Source organism: Balaenoptera acutorostrata, chromosome 3 (genome assembly GCF_949987535.1).
Source record: "Balaenoptera acutorostrata chromosome 3, mBalAcu1.1, whole genome shotgun sequence".
Lineage (NCBI taxonomy): Eukaryota > Metazoa > Chordata > Mammalia > Artiodactyla > Balaenopteridae > Balaenoptera > Balaenoptera acutorostrata.
The window spans coordinates 74162827-74169465 of record NC_080066.1 but is presented as its reverse complement, the minus strand read 5'-3'; the positions used below and the strand labels follow the sequence as shown (position 1 = coordinate 74169465).

Below are 6639 nucleotides of genomic sequence, written 5' to 3'. Positions count from 1 at the left end.
CCGGAGACCATTCATGGCTTTGCAGTGGTATCCCACACATAAAATGCATTCTCAATACGTTTGTTGATTGGCCCAGACACAAATGCTCAAGTAACAATTGCCACATGGTTAATCACCTGTGCACAGGGGTGAAGAATGTTTCAAAGTAATAGATTCACATTTCATATTTAAGCAGAACACTGGCCCTTGAAAATAAGTTTCCGTTGCTCCGTTTCTTGCACTTGGATGCGTTGCTGAGTGGAAGCTAACAGAACACGGGATCCTGCTGGTAGCCCTTGCAGCAGATGTAAGTGAAGGCAGGTCAGCCCTCATTCATTCATTCTTGAGGAGCCGCGCGGAATCCCCTGTCTCCAGAGGAAAGCTAATGACGGGAAAGGTAAAAAGCCCTTCGTGTGTGTGGCCCAGGAACACACAGAACTCTGTTCTGTCTCCCGAGGGGCCAACTGGACATGGCTGGACCTGAGGCGTGAAGGAGTCAGCTCCGCTGGGTGGATGCTGCGTGGGGATGGGGGTGAGAGGTGAGTACACTTGATGATGGTGAGTCCTGATCTGTTGTCAACTCAGGAGATACTCGGAATTTGAAATGCTGCCTTTCCAGTGGAACTCTTGTTGCTTAGACTCATAAATCGAAAATTAAATTCCCAGGTACATGCTGTGGAATAATGTAGTCCTGTGGCCTTCCGATGAGCTAGGTTTTGATGTGCTGACCACATCCTGCATCCAGACGAACCCCCCACCCCATCCCAAGCCCACTTCCTCTGTGAAAACCTGTTTCACAATATAACAGTTTGCCAAGTAACTCCTTGAGTCATGCTGTGATCAAGGACACTGCTATCCAAAGTAAGCCCTGTCACTATCCCAAAAGGGTTAAATATTGTTGCTAAAAGTCCAGTGATCAGCCTGTTAAAAATGTGACCCAGCACCCAGGCAGTAGGGTTTTTTGTGGGGTTTTTTTAATTAATTAATTTATTAATTTATTTATTTATGGCTGTGTTGGGTCTTCGTTTCTGTGCGAGGGCTTTCTCTAGTTGTGGCAAGTGGGGGCCACTCTTCATCGCGGTGTGCGGGCCTCTAATTATCGCAGCCTCTCTTGTTGCGGAGCACAGGCTCCAGACGCGCAGGCTCAGTAATTGTGGCTCACGGGCCCAGCTGCTCCGCGGCATGTGGGATCTTCCCAGACCAGGGCTCGAACCCGTGTCCCCTGCATTGGCAGGCAGATTCTCAACCACTGCGCCACCAGGGAAGCCCAGGCAGTAGGGTTTTTCATTTTTGTTTTTAAGGTGAGTGATGGCTTCATAGGGATGGCTGGCATATCTGCATCTCAAGACCCAGCGGGGAAGTGATTCATTGCTGGCTTACTTGAGCTTGATCACCACCATTCCCATGATGTGTCTTCCTGCTCTGTTCTCACCTAGTACTCTTTTGCAGGATACTCCAGGACTGTCTGCCTTAGCACCTTCCCAAGAAATTAAAAAGGAACAAGGCAGATAATCTGCCTAGGAATAAGAATGTAATCAGTGTAAAGAAAATGTGACTCCACGAAGTGTTTCTGGTCTCAAATCCTTGCAGAACTGTTCATCTCTTCCACCCCTAACCCTCTACTTGAAAACTCCTATCTGGAATGTCTCTCGTTTCTAGCTTATGTTCTCTATTTCCCCTCCAGCTATAGTTTTTCATTAATCTCTTATTCTGCTCACTCAAACAGAGAAAGGGCTTCCCTGTTGTCTTCTAGTAACTAGAGAATATGTGGAGATTAAGATTATAAGTAATTTGGCCTACAGGACTAAGAATTTCCATTTCCATTTAAGAAGAATTTATATTATTTTAGGGGCTAGAGGTTGGAGGACAATATAGAAAAAGTATAAAATAGAATTCTTGCCCTCAAGGAGTCTATAATCTAGAGGAGGCAATGCACACACATTAAGAAATAATAATAATAGGGTATGATTGCCTGGCAAAATGAGAGTAAATGATACAGGAGTGCATTGAAAACAGGCATTGTGCCCCCCTTCCTGGAAGATTTTTAACCACCTAAAACCAATGGGAAAGTCTCAGGCATGCTGTGCAATTTTCTTGAGAACTCCAGCCATAGGCATGCATGACTCACCCTTACCTCTCAAACCTTCGAAACAAGAGCTCTGTTAGTTTATAAATGCTTTGGTTGTACTATTTACTCTGGCCACCAAGTTTTTTGTTTTTTTACTGTAGGTTTCTTTTGCTGAACTTAATTTACAAATTCTTCCCTCGTACCAGCCTCCCATTTCTTGTTTTATGCCATTTAACTTTTTAAAAAATGTTTTGGCCCTACTAGACCTTTGCTTTTATCCTAGAGCATCTCCCAATCTTCAGAGCAAGGAGTAGGGTGTAAATAAATAATTACACGGCCTCTTTGAGACTACAAAATCAGCTTCCTACTCCACAAGGGAGGTCTGCAGGGAGTCTTTGCTTCCTAGGAAAGCAGATGGATGAGAATCACCATGAACACTCATTTCTTCCACAGGAAGACTCCCTAGTGCTCTTTCCTGTGGACCTTAGAGAAGAGTCACTTGACCTGCTGGGGTTGCCAGACTTCAGCCTTCTTAATGGGTTAGGAGCCCTGGGAGTCTCCAGATAATCCTTCTTCCAGACTTCCATGAAAGATGGAAAGCGAGGTGGTGTGCTGAGAGAATGGGGTTTCACTGCTGTATTGATAGGAACTGCTGGGGGGTGGCAGCTCCCTTTCACTTTTCTAGTTTGGATTCCTACGCAAGATAGATAAAGTATTACTGATAAACATAGCATAATGAAATTTGGATTGAAAAGACTCTAACCCAAAGAATTAATTCCAGTTTGTGTAACAGCAATAGATACATATTTATGTATTTAAAGGAATATGCAAATTTCATGCAGCAATTTGCAAGTTCAAATGAAAATCTATTTGCCATATTTGGATATAGGACTGCTAGGTAAATAAGCCAAATGTACACATAAGGTACAAGGCAACATATAATTGTATACATTTCCAGGTTGTCACAAAAGATTATAAAAATAAGAGAAAATCTATAAGGAAAAAGGTCACTTATAATCTCACCACCACTTTAAAAAATTATTTTCCATGTCTTTTGCCTGTGCATATATATAGGACTTTGTATTTAAAACCTTATTTTTTATTCAAAAACCTTTGCATAAGCACTTTCCTATGTTCCTAACTTAGTCTTCATGGTATCATTGTATGATACTCCAACTGGTTAATGTGCCGTAATTTGTTATTCTCCTATTTTTGAATCTTTCTAGATTTTTTTAGCTCTCATAAGTAGGACTGATATGAGATTCTTTGTAATTTGGATATTTTCTGACTCATAGGAAATGAAAACATACACTTAAAAAAAAAAAAGCTATTTATTTTAAGTGCAGGCATACCCTAAATATAGTGTTAAGCTGTTTAACTATGTAGTGATTCCTGCTCCAGCCTGGACTGGATAGCCATTTGATTTCCAGCCTTTGGGTTCTTAAAAAGAAACAAAACAAGACAGTTTCCCCAAACTGGTTGAGATAGAGGCCTTTAAGAAATCTAGCTCCACACATTTCTCCCCCCTCCTCCTCCCACCAACAGAAACACACAATCTTGAACTTTAAAAGATGCTTTCACGGCAGCCACTCTTTCTTGTACCCCGTGTCTAGACCCAATTGATAAAAGTGAATAATGGCTATGAGGGCTCAGAAGCACTGCCCAGGGTCACTCTTGCCTCCATTTGGGGAAGACCCTTAACTACTGGTAATGAACAGTGATAGAGGGAAGAAGCAGCGATAAAAGAAACTTAAACTGCACTGCAAAGGATGCAGTCTAGGATAGAGGTCAAAATCCCAGGCTTTGCTCACTCTTGTTTTAAGAGCAGGCATTTTCCAAACAGGTTTGCTTTGCATTTTGTGTTGGATCCCCGTGTGGTGAACAGATGGGAGTTTTTTATTTTAAGTTGTTTGCACTGAGGTTGACAACCTGGAGAGTTTCCAGAAAAATGGACTGAAGTTGCCTTTTCAAAACAAATCTGGAGGAATATATGCCTCAGAACAAATGTATGCCTCAGAAGCTGTTTCAGGGACATTGCTGGGCCCTGCCCCTTCGCCTCCTCTGTCCCTCTTTGCATTACAAAAATAAAAACAAATACAACTACCAAAACAAAAAACAAAGTTTTGAAGCAAGACCAGAATTTGGAAGTCACTCTACTACTTACTGGTTGTGTGACTTTGAGTAAGCTCTTAAACTTCTCTGTCTGCAAAATGGGGGTAATAATAGTACCTGCATCCGGGGCATGATTAAGATACTACCTGTAAAGTTTTTAGTACAGTGCCTGACACAGCAAACTCTCAATGATGGATAGCTTCTTTTTTGAGTTGTTATTTAAACATATCTTAGTCTTGTGTCTTTGCAATCAGCCATTATAGCCACCCTTCCCTGGCTTCAAAGAAAAGGCTGCCCCTTGTCTCTTCCATACTCACCTGGGAGGCTGCCATATGGTGCTGTCTTTGCTCCTTCAAGGCTGCCTCTGATGTTCATCAGGATGCTTCATCAGGATGGTTCAGAGCCAGATAGCCGATTTAGATCTTTCCCCTGAAATCACAAGGAGACAAGGCTTCATCGCCCTTCAGAACTAAAATCCAGGGAATTCCGTGGTGGTCCAGTTGTTAGGACTCCACGCTTTCACTGCCGAGGAGGTGGGTTCAATCCCTGGTCAGGGAACTAAGATCCTGCAAGCTGCGCAGTGCAGCCAAAAAACCCCACTAAAATCCAATGTTGATGAACAGTAAGAACAGCCCCTCTCCAGTGGGGAGGGATGGGCTTAAGTAAACCCTGCAAGACAGAAAGACCAACCATCACCAGCTCTCTGGGAGCCACCTCCCCCATGCCATCCAGAAGACAGCACACATGTCCTGTGTCTCCACCAGGGCATGATGGGGCTTGCCTCTGGGGTTCGGTTTCCTGGGGACTTCTCAGTGACCCTATGAAAACCCAGTTCACCTGGTTGTTGATCCTATTCCCAGACACCAGAAGGTTACTTAGGGCACTTGAAGGTTTTCTTCAGACAATGACAAAATCCTCATCCTCGTCTGGTGAAATCCTTAGCATCGGAGGTCCTGCTTCCTGGTTTCCTCTGTTGAGATGTGGTTCCCGTCTCTGTTATCTCTAGCCTTGAAACAAGGGGTCGGGAGGAGGAAGCAGACTCTTCTCAGTCGACGCAGATCCTGGATATGCAGAGGAGGCAGGAGCTGTGGCTTTTGTCTAGAGAGGCTTTGGACTGTGGGGCCGGGCACAGGGACCCAGGAACAAAAGCCAAGCACCTGCTCTGTGCTTCTGGGTCTGGTTAGCCAGGGTATCTGACACCAGGGAACATCTTTCCTTTCACACTCCATTGTCCTGTGGCTTCAATTACATTCTTGACTCAGAGCCCAGGAATGGGGATAGCAGGCACTCCAGAAATTCTTAGAGCAGTGACTCACTAGAGTTTGCAGTCTCCCTTCCTCCCTAACCACTCTGCACGCCACTGGTCTTGCAGGTGGAGGGTGTCACCACCACCTCCACACAGCTGGGCGAGGGTCCCTTAGCCTCAGATCTGGTGTCAAGTTGGGTCCTACAGGGGTGTGTACTGAGCGCATCAGCAAAAGCTGGGGAGCCAAAAGAATGAGAAAAAAAGAGAGAATTTAGTATTTTATATTTCCCCCCAAAAAAGCACTGATGAAATCATCATTGGAAAAATCTGAATATCCTTACTTCCACTTATTTTTTTCATTCTTTTTTTTTATGTAGTATAGTTGATTTTGTGTTTCAAGTGTACAGCAAAGTGATTCAGTTATACATACATATTTTTTTTCAGATTCTTTTCCCATATACATTATTACAAACAATAGTTCCCTATGCTATACAGCAGGTCCTTGTTGTTCCACTTATTTTATTTTAAATTACAAATGTGTGAAGTCTTAAGCTGACTGTATATGTCATTGATGCCATGGCCCACCACCACGAAGAGCTAGGTCCCTCTGCAAGCTTCTCACTTGTACACTTGCCCTTGACTCTCCTGAGGACCCCAGCCCACCGTCCCCCAACACACGTTCACGCACGTGCACGGCTAGAGCCATCATCAACCTCCACCACTTCTCTCATACGGGGCAAAGGCTGACCACGGTTATGTGTTAACATTTCACGTGTTTTGGTGAGTCTGCAACATGGACAAAACCTGGGTTCAGTCCCTGGTTCTTCCCAGGTAACAAATGGATGATTTGATGCAAGTTGTCTTGGCCTCTCTGAATTTGTTTCCTCCTCTGTCTAAGCCTGTCCTTTATGGTTGCATGAAAGAATAAAACAGAAAATATGTCCCGGGTCTGGTGTGTGACAGGCTATCAGTAAATACTGGGGTTGTTGATGCCCTTTCCCCACTCCTGGCCCATTCTGAAAGGAAGGGAGAACAGCTGTCTGTGTCTAAAAAAGAACCACCGCCATCCCATACTAGCCCAAGACCAAGGGGTCTCGTAGGGTGCTTTTACCCTTTGAAGTAGCCTCCTGAGTCTCCCGCCTCCACTGCCCCAAACTTTTAAAGGGAAGGGGCATCTCTGGAGAGAGGCTTGTTCAAAGGGTGGTGCTGGCATCATTTTCTGAAATTAATGCCT

General features: G+C 44.1%; 1 long non-coding RNA gene across 1 annotated transcript; it reads right to left on the bottom strand.

Annotated features, from left to right (window-relative positions):
• Positions 1-993: 993 nt before the first annotated feature.
• On the bottom strand, positions 994-5378 carry LOC130707485 (uncharacterized). The gene is made up of 3 exons (XR_009007379.1): positions 4997-5378; positions 4477-4588; positions 994-2741 (listed from the first exon to the last, which is right to left on the bottom strand). It is a non-coding gene; the product is annotated as an uncharacterized LOC130707485 (long non-coding RNA).
• Between the last annotated feature and the right edge of the window lie 1261 nt (positions 5379-6639).